Genomic DNA, 20533 nt, shown 5'->3' with positions numbered 1-20533 from the left:
TCTTTCCTCCTCCTCTTCCTCCTCTTCATCATCAGAACAGATGAGGATGACTAGCAGTAAACCTGGTCACACAGGATAGATTTGCCAGCATTTGTGACAAGAAGAGCTTCCAAGAATGACCTCGGAAATAGTAACCACACGAGGAGAGTATATCTACAAACAGAAAGCTGAAAGGATTTGGAAGCCTATATGTTGAGTTCCAGGAACCAAAGTGCACACAGAGTAGGATGGCCGTTGCTCAGAGTGAGAAGCAGACAGCTGTGGAGGCTCACATCTGTTATCCCAGCACTTAAGAGACTGAGGGGGAAGTGTGTGGCCAGCCTAGTGAGTTCAGACAGTCTGAGACCCTGTCTCAGCATCAGGAGGAGAAAAGCAGTCTGAGGAGGCATGCTTTGTTTGGAGAAAGATTCTGAGAGTTCAAAAGCAATCAGTGTCAGGAAGAAGAAAAGACAGACCCTGAGGGACAGCTACGAACACCCCAATGCTCCAGAGATCAGGGATTTCCCAGGTGCCACAGAGGTGCTTTCTACTGGGAGACAAGAGTTCATGAGAGACATACCCTGGGACTTCCTGGATCCGACATACAAGAAGGTAGTCAGCACATCAGACGTATGTGGCTAACCTAAACCCTGCATTGTCCTCTGTAGTCACTGCAGCAATAGTCAGCGGAGGGTGTGTGTGTGTGTGTGTGTGTGTGTGTGTGTGTGTGTGTGTGTGTGTGTGTGTGTATGTGTGTGATATGGCACACGTGGGGGTGCATGGGCCATATATCACTGCAATTGGGATTGTGCTCACAACTCTATAAGGTCTTCATACACTGCTTCACCATTATGCTTTCTTATTTGAGCTTCTAGACCTTTATCATGAGTCAGTTCCCTGGGGATGGGTTGCCTCTGATTGTGCCTTGAGATCAGAGAACAAGAGAGATAATCTATAAATTGTGACCTTATACACACTCACACACACACACACACACACACAGAGACATACACAGAGAGAGAGAGACATACAGAGAGAGACACACACACACACAGAGACACACACACAGAGAGAGAGAGACACACACAGAGAGAGAGACATACACACACACACAGACACACACACACACACACACACACACAGACACACACACACACGCTTTCAGTGTAAAAGCCTTTGGGTCTGGCATGGGGGCTGCCCAAGAACTCAGCTACAGACATGGGGAATGTGTCTATGGTCACAGCTAAGAGGTGGTGTGGCCGATTTGAGTGAAGCCTCAGAACAAACACATCCTAGAGTGGGAAAAGGTCCTCTGGAAAGGAAAGTTGGTCCAGGACGCAGTGAATGAAGTGCTTCCAGGCATGAGGAGAGGCTACACTGCCTGTCTCCCCCCCATAAGTGCACACCGCTGGGTTCTTGCTTAGTCAGTCAGTTGTTATTCTTTGTCTGGTTTAGTGTTCTGAATTGTGGAGTGTCCCAGTGGGGCCAGGGCTGGCCTTGAACTTGAAGCAATCCTCCTGCCTCAACCCCTCAAGTGATAGAATTACAAGCAGGAGCTGCAATGTTGAGCTGTTTTAAACGTTGCTGTTACTCAGGAAAGGAGTCCTGGTTTTGAGACAGGGTCTCATTCTAAAGCCCCAGCTGGTCTTGAACTTGCACCAATCCTCCTGCCTCAGCCTCCCAAGTGCTAGGATTTATAGGTATACACCAGCACGCCCAGGTGGTGTTTTAGGGGTTTGTTTTGTTTTGTTGTTGATGGTTGGTCGGCTTTCTGTGGGTTTGTTTGTTTGTTTGTTTGTTTGTTTGTTTGTTTGTTCGTTCGTTCTCAGGGTCTTGCTGTGTAGCCCAGGCTGAGCTGGAGTTTGCACCAACCTACCTGCCTCTGCCTCCAGAATGCTGGGATTCCAGGGGTGTTCTAACACACCCAGATAAATTCAGTAAGACTGTAGCCCTGACACCATGACCACTGGGACATCTCTAACGTCTCTAGTGACCCTGGCTGCTGTCTCAGAGCACCCTGACTCGAATCCATTCTCAGCAGTCACAGAGATCACTCCAAAACAAACATGCCTTGCCTGCCACCTCCCTCTGTTACACCCTGCCGACCTCCCTGCAGCAGCCTCCCACTGCTTTCAGGAGGCAGCCCCAAGTCGCTAAGATGACCAATAGCTGAGCAAAGTCTCACAGGCTATCACTCATAGCTGAGCTTATGAGTAGGCGCTTAATGAATGGATGGCCGTCTTCCACCAGTGACTTGACTCTAAATGTCACCTTCATGGCCACTGGCCTGGGGAAGCAAATCAAATTACTCAGTCCAAGGGAGGTCATCTCCAAACGCTATTCAAGCGGTAGGCATCTTTTTCTTTTTCCTAAGTGAAATGTAGAAAGAACCTCTGAGACAAAGGGCCGACAGAGGGGGCTTGAAGAGGGACCGAGAGGTGGGCAGACGTGCGCCCCGGTGCGGTGATGTGAGGCACTGCAGCGTGGCTGTCGGTCCGTGGGAGCGGTGGGAAGCCTGGGCCTCTCTGGCTCCCAGCGCTGACCGACCTGCCTAGGCTCGCTAGGCTTTGATGGCTGCCCCCCTCCCCCACATAGACCTGTTTTTTGGCCAGCGCCGGGATGTGTTTTATGATCGCCCTCGGATTCCCTGTAGCAGGGAGAGGGCTGCTCTCAAACACATATTCCAGCAAGGTTCCTGTTTTAAACCAGGTTCCTCTGTTGCATGTATTGGGGGTAGGGCTTCGCCCAGGGTACGGTTTCTATCAGGGTCAGTGTTTCTATCTCTAGAAGGGTGGCCCCTCCCTGGGGTAGGCATCAGACTGAATTCCTACGTTTCTGTAAACTCACAGTGAGCACCGAGCAGGCAATCAGCAAGAGTTTGTTAACCGGGCACAGTGGCACACTTTCTGCTCCCAAGTGTCTTCTGAAGCAGGTTTCTCTTGTCACCAATCTGGTGAAGAACCAGGGGCCCAGAGGACCAACTTCCCAGGATTACTCAGCTTGTGAGGAACAGGAACAAGGGTGCTAGACACTGACAATTCCCTGAGCTAGAGGGACTTTAAATAACTAGCTACAGGGCAGAGACCACCCTGACAGACAAGCCCAGCCCACCACAGAGCACCAGAGCAATGAAGGAAGCAACAGCGGGCCTCTGCCTGGAGCCTGAGGCTATCGGCTGCAGGGACAACTGCTAATGTGGCAGCTTCTGTGGCTGGCAGGATTTAGGTACTGCCCCCCTCAACCCCTGATTCCCAGAGTGCCCTAAGGAAGATCTTCTTGACCCTTGTCAGGGTAAAAAAATATAGCATCCATGACACACTGAACAAGGTGGTGAACTGCCCTCAGCCAGCAAGAAGGGTAAGACCACATTTAGGCCTGAGCATAGGTCTGTCTTGACCATGTGTACATTCATGACCGTGCTGTGGTCATGTGCGCAGTATGTGACCCACGGGACTCTGCTCTCTGGAGGTAGGACTTATATCCTCTAACCTCTGGCTAAGAATTCTGGTCTCCCACAGAAATCGTCAACCATACTGGTTCCCCACTTCCTAACCTTGCCCATTTCCCTAAGTCCCTATTACCACCCAGACTTGCAACTCCTTTCTCTGCTCCAGCTCTCCCTCAACCCAGCCCACAGCCCCACTTTCTATGCCATTCTTAGGAGCACAGATGCCAGGACCCTAGGATCCAGATTGCTGCCTCACAGGTTGAGCTGGCCAGTGCCAGGTATGATGCAGCAGAGTGGGCTGCCTGCCGTACCATGGCCACATCTCAGACCCCTTACCCATCACAGAGGTGTACAGACAATGGACAAGCCCTGCCAAATGTCCCAGGACTGAGAGCAGGTGGGGCAGGGAGACCATTGACACCTGAGCTCCAAGAGCTCCGTCTCCTTGGGCCAGCTCTAGCATGTTACAAGGAGAGGTCCCACCCTGCTTCTGGGCAGGATCCCAGCACAGGAGGCCACCCCACCCCCAGTGGCCTGAATCACTCAGCCAGTGGCTGCTTGATTCATCCAGCTCATTCTTGGCTCGGGCTGTTCCTCTTCAGGATGAAGGAAGAAAACAAGGGCTGGTGTGGGGCCAGCTCTCCTGAAAACAGTTAGAGCACATGATCAGAGTCACAGATACATAAGGCCACACCCAACTTCTTTCTCCAACAATTTCCTGGCTGTCCTCCTTGGAGAAGCATGCACAAGGGAGAGAAAGGGAAGGTGTTCAGGCCCAGGTCTCTCAGGAGACTCCTATAAGAGCTGGGTGGGTGACAAAGGGACTCAAAAGAGACACACACAACTGTCACCCACCCCTGGCCAAGTCTGGAAATAGAGGATTGAGGTAGCATCCAGTTCCATGGCCCTAACTCATGTCTCCCAGGCCAGTGGGATCCCTACAGCCCGTGGTCTCCTCTTTAAGAATAGAAGGGTGGGGCTGGAGAGATGGCTCAGTGGTTAAGAGCACTGACTGCTCTTCCAGAGGTCCTGAGTTCAAATCCCAGCAACCACATGGTGGCTTGCAACCATCTATAAATAAAATAAATAAATCTTTAAAAAGAATAGAAGGGTGACAGATCATTCCAAGTCACGCCAGGGGCCACAGATCCAGTTCTCTTGTTTGCAGAGCAGGCTTGCTAAAAAATATAATAAAAACCAGATGTGGCCAATCGACTTTCTTTCGCCCCACCTAAGATGATATGTAACTCTCTCCACCCTAAGAACCATTATCAGCTCGGGGTCCAAACTCTGCTTCCAGTAAAACACAGTAGGTTCCCTTCTAACTATGTGACATGGGAAAGAGGTCCTCTTTCCAGCGATGGCCAGCCTTTCTTTGACTGGTTTTCCATGCTAGACCTTGGGATAAGCATCTGTCCCCTTGACTAGCACAACCTGCTGGTACATCCCATTTCACAGGTGAAGAAACTGAGGCCTTGTGGGGGTAATGTAAGGCTTCTAGTAAGTGCAACTAGAAGGTGGGCAGTAGCTGAGCTTGCGTCATTGCTTCTCATAGTAGGGGCTGCTGCCTAAAGCACCTCCCAGACCTTTCAGTGAACCAAGATGTAGTTCCCATTTTCACCACAGGGTGTCGCCACACCACCGCTCAACCAGCCTCCCAGGGCAGGCTCAGTCAACTCCTCTCTGCCCTGGGTCTGGTTCCTGCTACTACTCTAACCTGTGTCCTGCCTGCTTTGTCAGGCTCTGACTCCCGGCAAAGAATGATGACAGCTGGGTGGCCCGGAACAGGAGTCTTGCTTCCCATATAGGCCCCTAGTCTAAAGCCCCTAGGTGGCTTCCTCTCCGACCTTCCTCAATCCCACCATCTTTGTGTTCTATTGAAAGCCTCTGGCAGCATCAAAGTTCCTAAGATCCATGGACAAGGAGCCTAAAGAGCAAGGTGAAGTGCTTCACTACTGAAATGTCAGCTCTAGGACAGGGGAGGCAAGAAGAATGCCATTGGTTTGGGGCTACATAGTTAGTTCAGGATCAGCCTGGGCTACAGAGCAAGATCCTAAGCCAAAACATAGAGGGGGAAAAATAATAGTAAAGAAGAGGAGCATGGGGCATAGAAAGAAGAAAGGAAAGGAAAAAGAAAGAGAAGAAGCAACTATGTATGATAGTTCAGACCTATAATCCCGGTACATGGGAGGCTGAGGCAGGTGGATTGCTGAGTTCGAGGCCAGCCGTAACTACATAGGGAGACCCTGTTTCATAAAAATACGAAAGGAAAAACAAACAGCAGAGAAAGAAAGAGCTTAAAGCCGAGGTGCAGACCTGTAATTCCAAATGTGGGAGGTAGAGACAAGAGCAGCAAGAGATGGAGATCGATCTAGGCTACATGAGACCTAGGAGGGGTTGGGAAAGGAAGAAGAAAGGAAAGAGCTTGAGGAGATGCTGGGTCCTCTGTGAGTCTTTGTCAGCTTGGAGACAAGCTCAGGCCTTGCTCCCGGACCCCTGTCAGTCTGGTATAGTGACTGCCGGTTTCTCATTCTTGACACCTCCATGTTCTTGAACGCCCCTCTGTGATGGTCATCAGAGGAGGTATAATGAGAGATTCTGAGAGCCTGTGTAAGTGGGAAGCATTCTCGAAGTTCTTTGTTCCAGTAGAAATGTTGATGGCCAAGGCAGGGACTCCCAAGTTTGGCTGATTTCCAAAGCCACGCAGAATTCAGCAGCGGCCACATAATCACAGCCATTCTCCCGGAAAGCCACACTTGACGTTGGGATGGCTTGCTTGGTGTGACCTAGTCCAGGATGCTAGAAGAGAAGAAAGAGTCAGGGATTCCGCAGTTGAGGAGATGGGAAGCCAGGATAGGTGAAGGCTGGCTACTAACAGATCAGGATTGGAGCAGGAGGCCATGGAAGCCTGTCTTCGATTCGGCTCCGGAGGCCATGCGGAGAAGACCTGACTGGAGAGATTGGCTGGTTGTATGGAGCCATCTTAGAGGAGAGAGAGGTGCTTCCTACAGTGCCTCTGCAAGGGCCACAGTAGGACACCCTTTCCTTAGCAATCTGACCAGCCCCATCAGCCCTAGCCATCGCCCTGCCTCCTTGCCTGCAGTACAGGATCCACTCCACCACCAAAGCCACCTCAGAGGATGTACTATCACCCCAAGGAGAGAAGCCTCTATTCTCTCTCCCTCTCCCCCTCCTGCTCCCCCTTTCTCCTTCTCCATCCCCCCTCACCCCCAGGAGCCATGTCAGGATAACAGAAACAAGCTTAGGACTAGCCAACCCACATCTGGCCATCAAATCACAAGCAGCCAGCCAGTTGAACATGGTATGTCCCTCCTGGTCACCAACCTAACTGCAGCATCTGGGACAGACATTAAATTGTGTTCTTTATGATGAAGGTGTGGTGATCCTCCTAACTACACACTTCCCACAAGCCCAAGATCACGTGGCTAACTGAAGTCAGTGCTGGATTTGAACTCTAGACTCCCTACTCTTAAACCAGACCCTTCCTATCACCCCAGCCCATCATCACACAGCTTCCTGGATCTTGGTTTCTTCATCCAACGAGGGCTATTTGTTCCACCTTCCTCGAAGCCGACACGGAACGAAATGTGGATTGCAAAGACTTTGAAAGATTAAAATCGTGTTGCTTCGAATGATCAAAATATGACCGTACACAAGGAGGATCTCCACGGAGCTCCCTGGGGTGGGCCGGTAGCTTGGCTCAGAGATGTAAGCAGCACTCAGCCAAAGCAAACATCCGAGCATCGCTGAGCAAACATCTCTGCATTGTTAGGAGGATGGATGGTCCTCTCCATCCCAAACCCCCATACAAGTGAGTCTCAAGTACTCCACAAGGCAGTCAGCCACCTCAATGCACTGTATGACTTCCTGCTGGGGGCTGGAGGGCAGAGGGAGCAGAATTTCGAGGTTGGCATACAATGCTGTCACCACTTTGATGAGTCTATTTGGAAGACAATGTAATCAAAGTCTATCAGTCTCGGGATGCATAGCCCTAGGGCAGCAATTCTGTTTCTAGACATTACACAGATGACTGTGGATAAAGCTGGCCAGCCTCAACTTCATCCGTAAAATCAACTGGAATGACTTTTCTTTGGAGATGTCAAAAAAAAAAAAAAACCCACCATGGCCGAAAAAAATGAAATTAATCAGATGACCGTATAAAAATAGTAAAATGTGTGTATAAATAAAGTAGGTTTCTACAAAGATCTCTAATATGTATTGTCGAAAGCTACTAGCCAAGGCTTGACCACCTAAGCCATGGATGTCCCTGAACTTCTGGCCCTGCTGCCTCCACCTCCCAAGTGTCAGGGTGACAGAAATATGCCAACCATGTCTAGCTTTGTGTTTGCCTGCTTATTTGTTTGAGGCAAGGACTCTTCGCTAAATAGTCCAGGCTAGCCTCAAACTCATAACGATCCTCCTATCTCAGCTTTCTTAGTTCTGAGATTATAGATGTGCACCGCCAAACCTGGCTCGGAAACAAACAAAAGCGTGACTGATTCAGATATACTATAGCCTATGCTTAGGAGATGGGTAGCCTGAAGTAAAGAGGGCTTATTTTTTTATTATATTCGTATACATCCTACTTCTTTAAGCCAAACAAAGGAAGGAGAGAGGAGAAAGGAAAAGAGAATAACCATAAAAAATTATTTGGGGGGTTTAACCACATGTCTTAACCCCATCCACTTTCCAAGTTCCAAATCTTCTCCCAGCTCTGACGCACTCCAGCCTGTCTGTTTCCACTCCAGCCATACCTGCCTGGAGGCAGCTGTCCTTCATTCTGTTAGGACCAACAACTCCCTTTCATGCCCAGCCACAAGAGGCATCAAGGGTCCCCATCGGAGAACCTCAGATGCTCGGACAGAGGAGGTGCCCCAGGTAGAGCCTTTGTGAGCTCGCCCAGGGGCTTGGTTTCCCATTAGATTCATGAAGGAGTGGCTATTTAAGACCAAGCTTCAAAGAGTAGAGGATTTTCAAAAATCGCTTTTGGGGAATATGCAGCTTTTATTAGAGGTGTCAGACGCTAATGAGGGCTCTGCATCTTTCCCAGCCTACAGAGTGGCTCTCTCCCTCTCCGCCCCCACTTACTCCAGCAGCCATATACCCCCACTTTGATGAGTCAAGAGAGGTGGGGGAGTTCAAGGGATGATCCTTTCCCCTCCTCAGGCCAGCTCCTCCTTCCTTGCTTTAGAAGCTGAGAGGACCCCAGGGAGGTAGGGGGAAGCCAAGGGCAGGGCTCCAAACAGGTTCAGACAGGGCAAAGGGGTCAGCCCTGCTGCCTGCGTCTCTGTGCAGGATTTCATCTCAATGAATTAGCAAGTCTTGGGCCTGCCTTATGCCACTAGGGCTGACACCCTCCACACTGATGCTCTTGGGGACAATGATCCTCTTCCTAAGTGTTCTCGGACCCTTGAGCAGAAGCAGGAGCGGCCCCACATTGTATGAATCCATCATTACAAATGAGAGAATTTGTTATGCCAGGAATTGGATTGAGTGCATGTAACCAACCCCAGCACATAGAAGGCTGGGGAAGGAGGATCTAATCATGGGTTAGAGGACAATGTGATCTACACAGTGAGCTGGGCCAGCCTCAGTTCTGTTCAAGTCTCAAAAAAAGAATTAATTTTATTGTCTTAGTTTTATTTTGAGGTAGGCTCTTAGTATCACATTTCAATGTTGCCTTGAATTTGTAATCTTCCAGCCTTAGCCCCCATGCAAAACTTAAATGAGAAGTTCTTTGGGTTTTGATGGTAATGATGGTGGTGTTGGGGATAGTGGTCCTGATTTGATGCTGATGACGGTAGGAGGAAGGGGTTAGCAGGCAGCAAATGAATTTACCCTTTAGAGCTGGATAGAAAGAAGACAGGTTTATTTGCCACACTACGACGGGCAGTGAACTGGGCAGTAACAAGAGCTCAGCCTGCCAGTTGTGGTGCTTTACCCTAGGTTTAATGTTGGTCCATGTCCCAGGTTAGAATATTCCAATTGATCTTGAAATGTAAGCTGGATGTCCAGTGCAGAATAGCATTATCCGGTTGATCTGGAATAGACACTATTCTCAGAAATATGTACAACAAGAATATATGCTTCAAGTTTGCATAAATGACTACATGCGTGACCTTACTTTAACCACCTTTATTTATAAAGTGAGGATATTAGTTATTAATACTAGATGTGTTTAAGCCTGTAGATTGAGGGACCGGATACAGTTCTCTCCTGAGAGACACATCCAGAGCATGTCCAATACAGAGGTCAGTGCTAGCAGCAAACCACTGAACTGAGAACAGGACCCCCTTTGGGGGAATTAGAGGAAGGATCGAAAGAGCTGAAGGAGCTTGCAACCCCATAAGAACAATGCCAAACAACCAGAGCTTCCAGGGATTAAACCACTACCGAAAGACTATACATGGACTGACCCAAGGCTCCAACTGCATATGTAGCAGAGAATAGCCTTATTGGGTACCAATGGAATGGGAAGCCCTTGGTCCTGTCAAGGTTGGACCCCCCAGTGCAGGGGAATGTGGGGGGGTGGCAAGGGGGGTGCATGGGGGAACACCTGTATGGGGGAGGGGATGGGAGCTTATGGACAGGAAAACTGGGAAAGGGAATAACATTTGAAATGTAAGTAAAGAAATAGATCTAATAAAAATATTTTTTTAAAAAAGCCTGTAGATTGGACACTAGAAATTATTCCTTCATGGGTCCCTGGGATATTCAGAAACACCAAGCTGTAAAGGCCTTCTCTCCCTTCCTACCAATGCCTAGGTTGGAACCCAGGGCCTTCCTCTACCTCTGAGTACCACCCCCTGCTCTGAGTTTTGTTGTCTTGCTTTTGTTTTGTTTTGAAGACAGAGTCTACTCCAGGCTGGGCTCCAACCCACCTCTTTCTCTCCATTCCTGACTCTGCATCCTTAATGTTGGGATTACAGCTATGCACCATCATACCCAGCTTTGAACTATAAGTCCTTAAGGAAAAGGACCCATGCCTTAATCCTCTTTCAATAAATGATGGACGGATAGAGGACCAGAGGATTCTATGGATAGCGCCATAAACCCTTGGAACATAGGGTGATAATATGACAGCTGTACATCAAAAGTTAGTCCTGCCTGAAGCAGGAGGATGCACAAAATGACCTTTTGGCTCCGTCTCCTGCCAGAGCATCAGCAGCCGGAATGAGTTTGCTCGTCGTGACAGCCATCAAGACATTCAGCCTCTTGTGTACAGACCACCATCTCCACCACTGCTGGCCACTGACCGATCTCTCTCCATCTGCCAGTAACCATGGTAACCCCAGAGTGTCATTTACCAGGACCCAGAGCCCCTCCATAACACCTCAACACATGCTCCTGTATGAAAATGCAGAAGGAGCACTGTCCTCTCTGAGTATGTTATTCCGGAGAATGTGGTCTAATTCAGCTATAGGGAACGGGGCTGGAGACAGTGAGGCCTATCGGTTCTTCTCACTCAGGATCAGGTAGAGCTTGCCAGTTACACGGCATCTGGAGAAGGGTCACGTGTTGCCTTCCGGATACCAACTAAGAGAGCCCATCAGGCCTGAGGACGTTCCATTCCAGGCCTACCCAGTCTTCTCTGTCCTATTCCTCATTCCCATCCTTCTCCTGAAGTCTGCAACGGAACACCTACCTACCCTTTCCAAAGACAGCAGCTTCTTGAGAGCCTAGAATTTGGCCAGTTGATGCCATCGTCATAGACACCATCCACTTGGCAGTACGTTGCCGGCTCAGGAGAGCAGTGGCCAATGGGCAATGTCCCTTCACTAGCCTAGAAACGAGCACGTGTCCACCCATGGCAAGTATTTTTTGTGTTTTTTCCTCCGTGTGTTAACAACCTGGTTCTGACATGAACTTTCTTTACTTTGCTTTGTGTCTGCCTCTTATAAAACAGCGACCCCAGCTGAGTTCACTCCAGGAGCACCACCCATCCCTGAGCTTCGATTACAGCAGAAGCATCACCACAGTCATCCTGCAGTGTTCTCAGCATCTCCAGTGATTAATCGGGCTTCTGCGACACCCCTATTAAAAGAAAGGGGTTTGTTTCTTTTATGAAAAGTATGTTTGAAAATGGGCTGTGTGATCAAACTGTCCTCTATGAAAGAGGAGGGAGAGGCATATGTGTTCTCGAGCTGTCTCATCAAAAGCTAGTGCGGGGGTTGGGAGATGGAGCCCCAACTGGACATCTCTTATCATCAAATGAAGCTTCTAGTACTAAGACCGGGTTATATCTGGTTGAGTTGTTGGCCAAAGGGATCCCATGGGAATCCCCAAACAACCCAGGTGTATTAGTGAGGGGTCTCTAGAGTAATGGAGTGTACAGAACGAATCTCTCTATATGAATAAAAGGGGGATTTATTAGAATGACCTATAGGCTGAAGTCCAGCTAGTCTAGCAATGGCTGCCTATGAGCGAAAAGTCCAAGAATCCAGAAGTTGTTCAGTCTACAAAGTGGATGTCTCAGCTTGTCTTCAGTAGATCCTGGAATCCCAAACAAGTAGGCCCTAGTGCCCGTGAAGGGACGGACGTACTAGCAAGAAGAACGAGAAGGCAAACAGCAAAAGTCTCCTTCTTCCATGTCCTTGTAAGGGTCTCCAGCCAAAGGTGCGACTCAGATTAGATCTGGATTAAAGATTAAAGATGTGTCTTTGGGGTTGAAAAAATGGTTCGGTGGTTGAGAGCACTGACTGTTCTTCCAGAGGACCCAGGTTCAGTTCCCAGCACCCACATGACAGCTTACGACTGACCGTAGCTTCAAAATCTGACACCCTCGGGGCTGGGGATTTAGCTCAGTGGTAGAGCGCTTACCTAGGAAGCGCAAGGCCCTGGGTTCGGTCCCCAGCTCCGAAAAAAAGAACCAAAAAAAAAAAAATCTGACACCCTCACACAGACATACAGGCAGACCAAACACCAACTCATCTTTAAAAATTAATTAATTAATAATTAAAAAGTGAATAAAGGTGTGTCTTCTTACTCTAAAGATCCAGATTAGAAACAGACCTTCCCACTTCAAATTAAGCAGAAATTCTGCCCAGATGTGCTCTGTATTTTGGTGTTTCAGTTAGTTCCAGATGTAGTCAAGTTGACAACCAAGAATAGCCATCACACTGGGCTATTGTCAAGGCTATTGGTCACTCTTTACAAACTGAAGTTTGGCCAAAAACACGGCTACCCACAGGGTTTGTCGAACATGGAGAGGTTGACCTGGTGCCTACCTAGAGCCTTCACCCCTTCTGGTACCAGTTCAGGATATTGGAAGGCCCCCTGCAGGATTCCCAAGGGAAAGGTAAACACCAACCAGCTACAAGCTCCTTGATCTACAAGGGTGGCCTACCTACGAGATGTGCTAGTGCTGTGGTAGCACGAAGTTTGTAGGCGTAACCAACCAATGTCTGATCAGCTTTAAGGCCCAGTGCATGATGGATAGAATCCATCCCAAACACTACTTGGGGGGGCCAAGAACTTGAGACTTCATAGGCCAGGAACCTAGGGGAAAACGAAGTGTTACTGTTGAAGGAACGTAGTAACAAAACGACTCCTATCAATACGCTGCTATACTCAGAGATCAGTGCATTGTGCAGCCATCATCAGAGAAGCTTCCTCTCTGCAGTAGACAGGAACAAATACAGAGGCCCACGGTGTGCAGAGTGTGAGGAACTTTGGAACATTCAGTCCTAAATGGACGTCTCCATCAAATCCTCCTCTGCTTTCCTCAGGGCTCAGAGAATCCTGCAGAAGAGGAGACAGAGGGTGGAGGACACCAGGAAGCAAGGCTCTCTAACAGCAGGACAGGCACACACCAAACTCAAAGAGACTGAGGCAGCATGCACAGGGCCTACATAGGTCCGGGTCTGATGGGGTTTTAGAGCTGAAAGGAGAAGTGCATTCACACCCCCATTCGTAACCCGGAAGTACTTGCAGATGAGAATGTAGTTTCCTCCAACAGAGTCTTGCTGGGGAAACAAACCACTCTTAAGGGCAGGCAGCATGACCGACTGAAGATGGCCAACAGAAAATGAGTTCAAGGGGCATCAGTGGATGAGGTTCTTTGTCTAAGAATGTTTTGTCAGGACTTTTTTTTAACCTTACAGGTCCTTTGCATATATAATTATGCTTCCAGTTTTGTGGCTTTATGGGATTTCTCTGTGTGTGTACGTGTGTGTGTGTGTGTGTGTGTGTGTGTGTGTGTGTGTGTGTGCGCTTCTTCTGCTTTCTCTTTGGCTCTTTTTCTTGTTCAGTTGCTTTTTTACTCTTCTAAGTTTTTGGTGGGAGGATTGTTTTCTCATTGTATTTTTTATTATTCTTTACATGTCTGCTTGTTTTCTAAGGAAAGACAGAAAGGGAGGTAGACAGATTCTTAGAGGAATTGGCAATGGGGAAACCATAATTAGAATACATTGTATGAAAAAAAAACTGTTTTCAATTAAAAAAAAGTGGGGGAGCTGGCAGGGGTCAGGCATGGTGGCCCACATCTTTAATCCTAACACTTGGGGGTCAGAACTCTGTGAGTTCAAGGACAGCTTGCTTGGTCTCCATAGTAAGTTCCAAGCCAACCAGGGTTACATAGCTAGATCCTATTTGAAGGAGGAGGAAGAGGAAGAGGGAGAGGAAGACGCAAGCAAGCTACCAGAGGATGTGTTCAAACCTTTGTACTCCTCCAGTGGACGTGTGTGTGTGTGTGTGTGTGTGTGTGTGAGAGAGAGAGAGAGAGAGACAGAGACAGAGACAGAAACAGAGACAGAGACAGACAGAGACAGACAGACAGACAGAGAGACAGACAGAGACAGACAGATAGACAGAGACAGACAGAGACAGAGAGAGAAACAGAGAGAGATGACCTTTTGCGTCTTCCAAGTGTGTCCCTGACCATTATGTCTTCTGACCCAACTCCCAGGAGGCTGATAGCACTGTTATCCCACTAAGAAAACTGGAATCTAGACAAACATGCCCAAGGTCACATAACTGCCGAAAGAACAAGTCAGAGTCAGAGCACAGGTTCCCCCACCCACCTGTTTTCTTCCCTTTTGCCTGTAGAGAACATTTTCTAGGCTCACCAGGAAGCCATGTTTATACCAGGACTGCACTGTGCCTTGTGTGGGCTGCAGACCCATGTCCCTCCTTCCCGGGCAGGGCTCACTGTAAACAGCCACTGGGTTTTCAGAAGCACTGGGTCCTGAAGCTGTGCGGACATCACCACTGCCGCTTATCCTCTGTCAAGAAACTGAATCGTGAGACAAGACAGCCCAGAACAGTATCCAGGGACAGAGAGAAAATAGAAGGGGAGGAAGGAAACCAGAGGGCTGGTTAAAAAGTCCTGTAAGGGGTTCTGGAGAAATTGCACAGAGATTCACAAACCATACAGGCACCCATGTGCGCACACCTCACAGATGTGAGACCATAATGGGATGAGTTCGCCGCCAACAGGAGGACTTCTGGTTGGTTTCCCAGAAAGAACCTTTTGGCTATGTGGGTATAAACCAGTCACCACATCTTTCTAAGTCTCTGTCATCTGCAAAATGAGGGAATCTGTTCAGCAGAGACCTCAGTAAACTCACTGAGCCAGCATCTGAAGGAGATGATAAGAAAAAGATGTAGGCATCCAAGGAAGCTGGGTGGGAGACTTGGGAACGTCGGTGATGATCTAAGAGGTCAGACTGAAGAAGGCATTCTCTAGAACTCCCAAACCCCCGAAGCTTGCATTCTTATCTCCTTACGATTTGGATGTCCAGCCCGCTTCTCTCCCCACTTAAGAATCTTCCCATGCATCTCCACCCTAATGTGTCTTCCAGACTCAGTGAGAAGATGCTCCCAGCTGCCTCAGCTTTGCCAAGCTTCCTAGTTCCCCCAGCTGGGCTCCAGGCCAGGAGCAAGCAGCTACCCACAGACACACAGATCCAAGACGGACCGAGGCCTTTGGCGTGAACCAGGCCTTGAGAGGTCAGCACAATATGGCCTCTAGGAGAGAGGACTGGCCAAGCCAAAGGAGGAGAAGGGAAATTAAATTGTAAAGGGTCCAGGGGGGACTGCGGGATACCTCAGTTAGTAGAGTGTTTACCTAGAATGCACAGAGCCCTGGGTTCTATCCCTAGTAGCACCATAAACAAGTTGTGGTGGGGGTGCATATAATACCTGCAGGACTTGGGAAGTAAAGCTGAGAGGATTGTCATGGCTATGAGGCATGACTGGGATACACGAGACCTAGTCTCAAAAAGGAAATAAACAGGGCTGGGGAGTGGCCCAGTTGGTGGAATGCTTGGTGCACACATATGGGAAACTGAGTTCCATCCTCAGGACCAAGTAAAAAGCCAGCTCAGTGGTACACACCTGCATCTGCTCCCGGTGCTGGGGACATAAGGAAACCAGATGCTTGCTGACCAGACAGTCAGGCCAACTCAGTGAGCTCCATATTCAGTAAGAGATGCTGTCTCAGAAATTACAATGGATCTGGCAAGCTCACTCAGCAGGTAAAGATGCTTGCTGCCAAGCCTTACAACCTGAGGTTGATCCCAGGGACCCACATAGTCAAAGGAAAGAACTGACTCCTGTAAGTTGTCTTCTTGTCTCCATTCACAAAGATGTATATACACAGACACACACACGGACAGACACACATACACAGACACACCACACACACACACACACACACACACACACACACACACACACCCCTATGCACCCACTAAAGAAATAGGTAAATAGATAAGTAAATAAACAAAATAAATAGGAAGGGCTAGGATATAGACAGGACCAGGCCTGTGGCACACATTTTGCTGACCCATGTGAAGGCCAAGGGCAAATCGAAAGTCAGACACTGAGGTCCTTGAATAGATCAGCCCAACTTAGTGACAGAGAGAACAGGAGGAGGGGGCTGAGATGGAAGCGTCCATGGGCCAGCAAGAAGCCTGGCATTAATGAGGTGGACAGTCTACAGGCAGAGGCGTCCTGGACATCAATGCGGCAGACTGAGTCAGCAACCCAAGCTGGAGGCGGAACAAGAGAAGGGCTGGAACCAGCCTCTTCAGAAACAAGCGGGGGCGGTGAGCTGGGCTTCAGAAAAACCAAGGCAGCTACATCAAGCGGGCCCCCGTGAGAAGCTAGGGTGTTGGTGAGCCCAGCACTGTTACCTGCTCCTAGGGCACAGGAGAACAGGGTGACTTTGATCCTGCAGTGTGGAGCAGCACAAGGGTGGGTGGCTATCTTGGGTCAAGGAAGCCAGCCCTGGACTCTTCAGTCACCTTCTCATCATCACCATTAAATTGGACCTTCTCCACCCCCTGCTCATCCTTGTGCAACATCTGGCCCTACTTTCCCAGGACACCCCTGCACTCTGCCCCTCTTATCCAGCGAGCTGAGATCAAGCACTCAGACACCTTTTGTGCCTTGACTCAGCAGAAGGAGGCTGCCTCACCAAGCCGAGGAAGGCTGAGATGCGTTCCCTTTGAAGGTTTCCGGTGATAGCCTAAGTTCTACGCCTGCCCATGCGACCCATGAGCACTAACTACATGCCCTCTGTGTCCTGTTCCCAGTGAAAACCGAAGGCAGCATCCCAAACGCTCTGCCACACTCCCACAAGCAGTGCTAGTGGGAGCCGGCTCTCCTGTCTTCTAGACTCTGAGTGGACCTTATGTTGCAGCTGGAATTCAGACAAGTTAGAAGACTAACTCAAGACTGTTCAGTGAGGCAGTTTCCAAGCCAGCACTGTATTTGTCTCAGGTAGGGTACGCGGAGCCCAGTGGTGATTGGTTGCTGGGTTACAGATAGAAGATGCGCTGGCAGTAGAGATAAGAGAAACGGAATGCAGTTTACTGGCTGGCATAGCCAGTACAGGCTAGCAAAGCTGGGCCTTGTCGTGTCCCAATCCTTGCTGGAAGGTTGGCTCCAGGACTCCCCCTGTTACCTTTCTCTGCAGTTGACCATAGTTCCTAACTGTAGCCATGGAACTGTTCCCTGGGAAGACTCAGCCCTGCAAATTCACATGAGGACTTTAACCATGCAGGAAAGTGATTTCCACTCTCCTTTCTGCCCCACAGTCCTTCAGCATCCTGGTGCTTAACGCTGAGGTCTGGGACAAGGAAACCCTGGCAGCCCTGGGTACCAGCCTCCAGGCAGAATTCCGAGGAAAGTTACACCCCCACCCACCAGCCTCCACCCCAGCTTTCTCCAGTTAATTGAGATAATGACCCAACTCCCTGGGCCAGGGCCGCTTCAAGCTTAAAAGGGGCTTTGAGATGCTGGGATAAAAGAAACCAGGCTAGTATAAAGCACAGAACAAGTTGTCCTGGAGCGGAGGCTGGCCTTCCCTAACCCCCTGCTGAGTCACTTCCTCCCTCTTAGCCGCTTGTCACCTCTGTAATCAACACCCATCAGCTCTCCCTTTAAGGCCTTGTGGTGTAGTGTAGTGCACAGGCCAACCTCAGTGCTGTATGTTCCTCAGCTTGGTGCAGGTAGGGACAGTATTGCATTCCCAGCTTCCTGAAGTCCTTTCCCAGACAGCGGAAGCTGAGCACTGAGAGTCCCGTGTTACTTTTTAAGAAGCTGAGGAGAGGGATATAAAGGTGAGGAGGCTTCCTTTTTCGAGGTCACTGGAAACATCTGAGGAGCAGATTTACCCCTTCCAACCCACTGCCAGGGCAGCCTCAGACGGCTTGCTTATTTAAATGAGATGTCTTGGCTACAGGAAGTATTCGGCAGAGACATGGTAATCTTGGCCTTCCAGCTATACCTTCTAGACAGTTATCTCTTTAGCGCCTCTGAGGATCACTGATATTTTGGGAGGTTGAAGGTGTGAAATGAGTTCTTCCAGGAGGTGGAGATGGGACAGTTACTAAAGATGAAGCTGACCAGGTCAGCTTTAGTACTCCAAACCATGCTCTTTGGGGTATCTTGTTCTGAGGTGGTCACAGATCTCCCACCACACTGGGGTTCCCATTCCGCATTCAGACATGAAATGAATAATTAGTGCCTGCTTTGGGAAAGAACCAGGCTGTAGACAAAGAAGCCAGGGTCCCTTCCCTCAGTAGAGAGGAAACATCAGTCCACATTGTGGCTGACCAGTGTGGAAATCAGGACAGGCAGCAAGCAGGCTGTGGGGCTGGAGGAGCCCGTGCGGTTGGGGACAAGAACAGTGTGGGGACTGGTTGTTTAGAGAACGACCAGTATGGCTGCTCACTTGTACTATGCAGTGGAGACCCTTTCTCCGTTTTTTTTTTAAATTATATTTGTGCGTGTGTGTGTGTGTGTGTGTGTGTGTGTGTGTGTGTGTGTGTGTGTGTGTACACCATGACAAATATTTGAAGGTCACAGGACAACTTGTGAAAACTGGTTCTCTTTCCACATGGGTCCTGGGGATCGAACTCAGGTTGTCAGGCTTGGTGGCAAGCACCCTCACCCACGTCTACCAGGCTCTCCGTTTAATGACATTCGTTAAAGTAGTTGTCCCCAGCTCTGGGCTCACCATGCCATTCCAAACTAGCCAGACCGAGCCAGTCTTCCCACTAAAAGCTTCCTTATCCCCACACACTGGCAACTTGGGGACCACCAGTGGGAGAAGTGAATAGAAGCTTTCTTTGAAGTACCAGTTTCTTTACTGGTGGTATTCCCAAATCTGTGCTTACTAGAAAGCAAGGGGAGAGCTGGTGCGTGACCCATAAAGAGCTCTCCCCAGCAGGGGTGGCTAAAACCTCAGAACTGTGGGCTGGAGCATCTTTAAAATGGCAATGTTGCTGGCTGTCCGACTGTTTGACATGGCTTAGGTAGAATCTGGTCTGGAGGCAGGGGGCTCACTGCAATGACTTTTAAGTCATTTGGGCAGATCTCAGATACCAAGAGGGTACCAGAGTAGAAGTGTGAGCACCCGTGAGCTGTTTTTCCTATTTTTCTGGGCACAGGAATGGAAGTGGGCTCCCTCCTCCTGGCACTGGTCCTTGCTGGGGCGCCAGGCTCCAGCTTGTTAGGTTTAACTGGAGCAATTTCCTTTGAACTCAGCTTGAATTAGCATCACCATGGTGATGGATCAGGGTTTTCACAAGTCGACCTGGTCTTCACCTCTTAAGCAATTAGTTCGAAGAAGAAAAGGAGGAGGATTGGGGAGGGCGGGGTGGGGGGGAGGTAAGTAAAAGGAGGGTGGGGGGTGTAAAAGGTGGCAGAGAAAATAGGGAGGAGGGGGATGGGTCCGTAAAAGGTAGGGGGAGAAAATAAGAGGGGAGGAAAAGGAGGGGGGAGGAGCTAGAAAAATAATGGGGTAGAGGATGAGAAAAATGGAGGTTGGAATGTGAGAAGGCAGGGGGCAGGGAAAATGGGGGGGGGAGAATGAGTACGCCACCCAACCCTGCAGACTAAACAGCCTAGGTTACCCCTGGCCTTTCCCTTCCCAACCCTTCTGATGGCCCCCTCTGCCGAGAGAAGGGGAAAAACGCAAGAGAATGAGACATTTGGTCTATCAGCAGAACACACTGTTTCTGTTTCTACAAAAATCCCAAACATAGACATTGGACTCTTCCATTTTAAATTTGTATTTATTTGCTGTGTGTGTGTGTGTGTGTGTGTGTGTGTGTGTGTGTGTGTGTGTGTGTGTGTGTGCAGGCTCATGTACCTGTGACTTGTGTTCAGAGAACACCTGTGGATAGTTAACAACATTAATTTTTCCACTCCATGAATATGGTATAGCTTACCAATTATTTGAGTGTCTTGCACTTTTTATTCATATTTTATAGTTTTCTGTATTCAAATCTTTCAATTCCCTGGTTAAATTTAATCCTAACTGTTTCTGAAGTTACTGTAAATGGTTTGTGTCTAGTTTCTGACCCAGGGACAAGGGACTGAGGTGCATAATTTACTCATCAAAGCAGACCTGGCCTCCAGGTTCTCCCAGCATTCCTCAGTCCCTACCTGGCATACCCTGACCCCAATCCTGAATTTTGCAGCCTAGGGGCTGGGCTACCCTTCCCCACAAGAGGCTCTTCCTTATATAATCCAGCCTTCTTGATTATTTCTTCTTCTTCTTCTTCTTCTTCTTCTTCTTCTTCTTCTTCTTCTTCTACCTCCTCTTCCTCCTCATCTTCCTCTTCCTCCTCC

Source organism: Rattus norvegicus, chromosome 8 (genome assembly GCF_036323735.1).
Source record: "Rattus norvegicus strain BN/NHsdMcwi chromosome 8, GRCr8, whole genome shotgun sequence".
Classification (NCBI taxonomy): domain Eukaryota; kingdom Metazoa; phylum Chordata; class Mammalia; order Rodentia; family Muridae; genus Rattus; species Rattus norvegicus.
The sequence above is the reverse complement of the archived record's forward strand: the minus strand, read 5'-3'. Positions refer to the sequence as shown.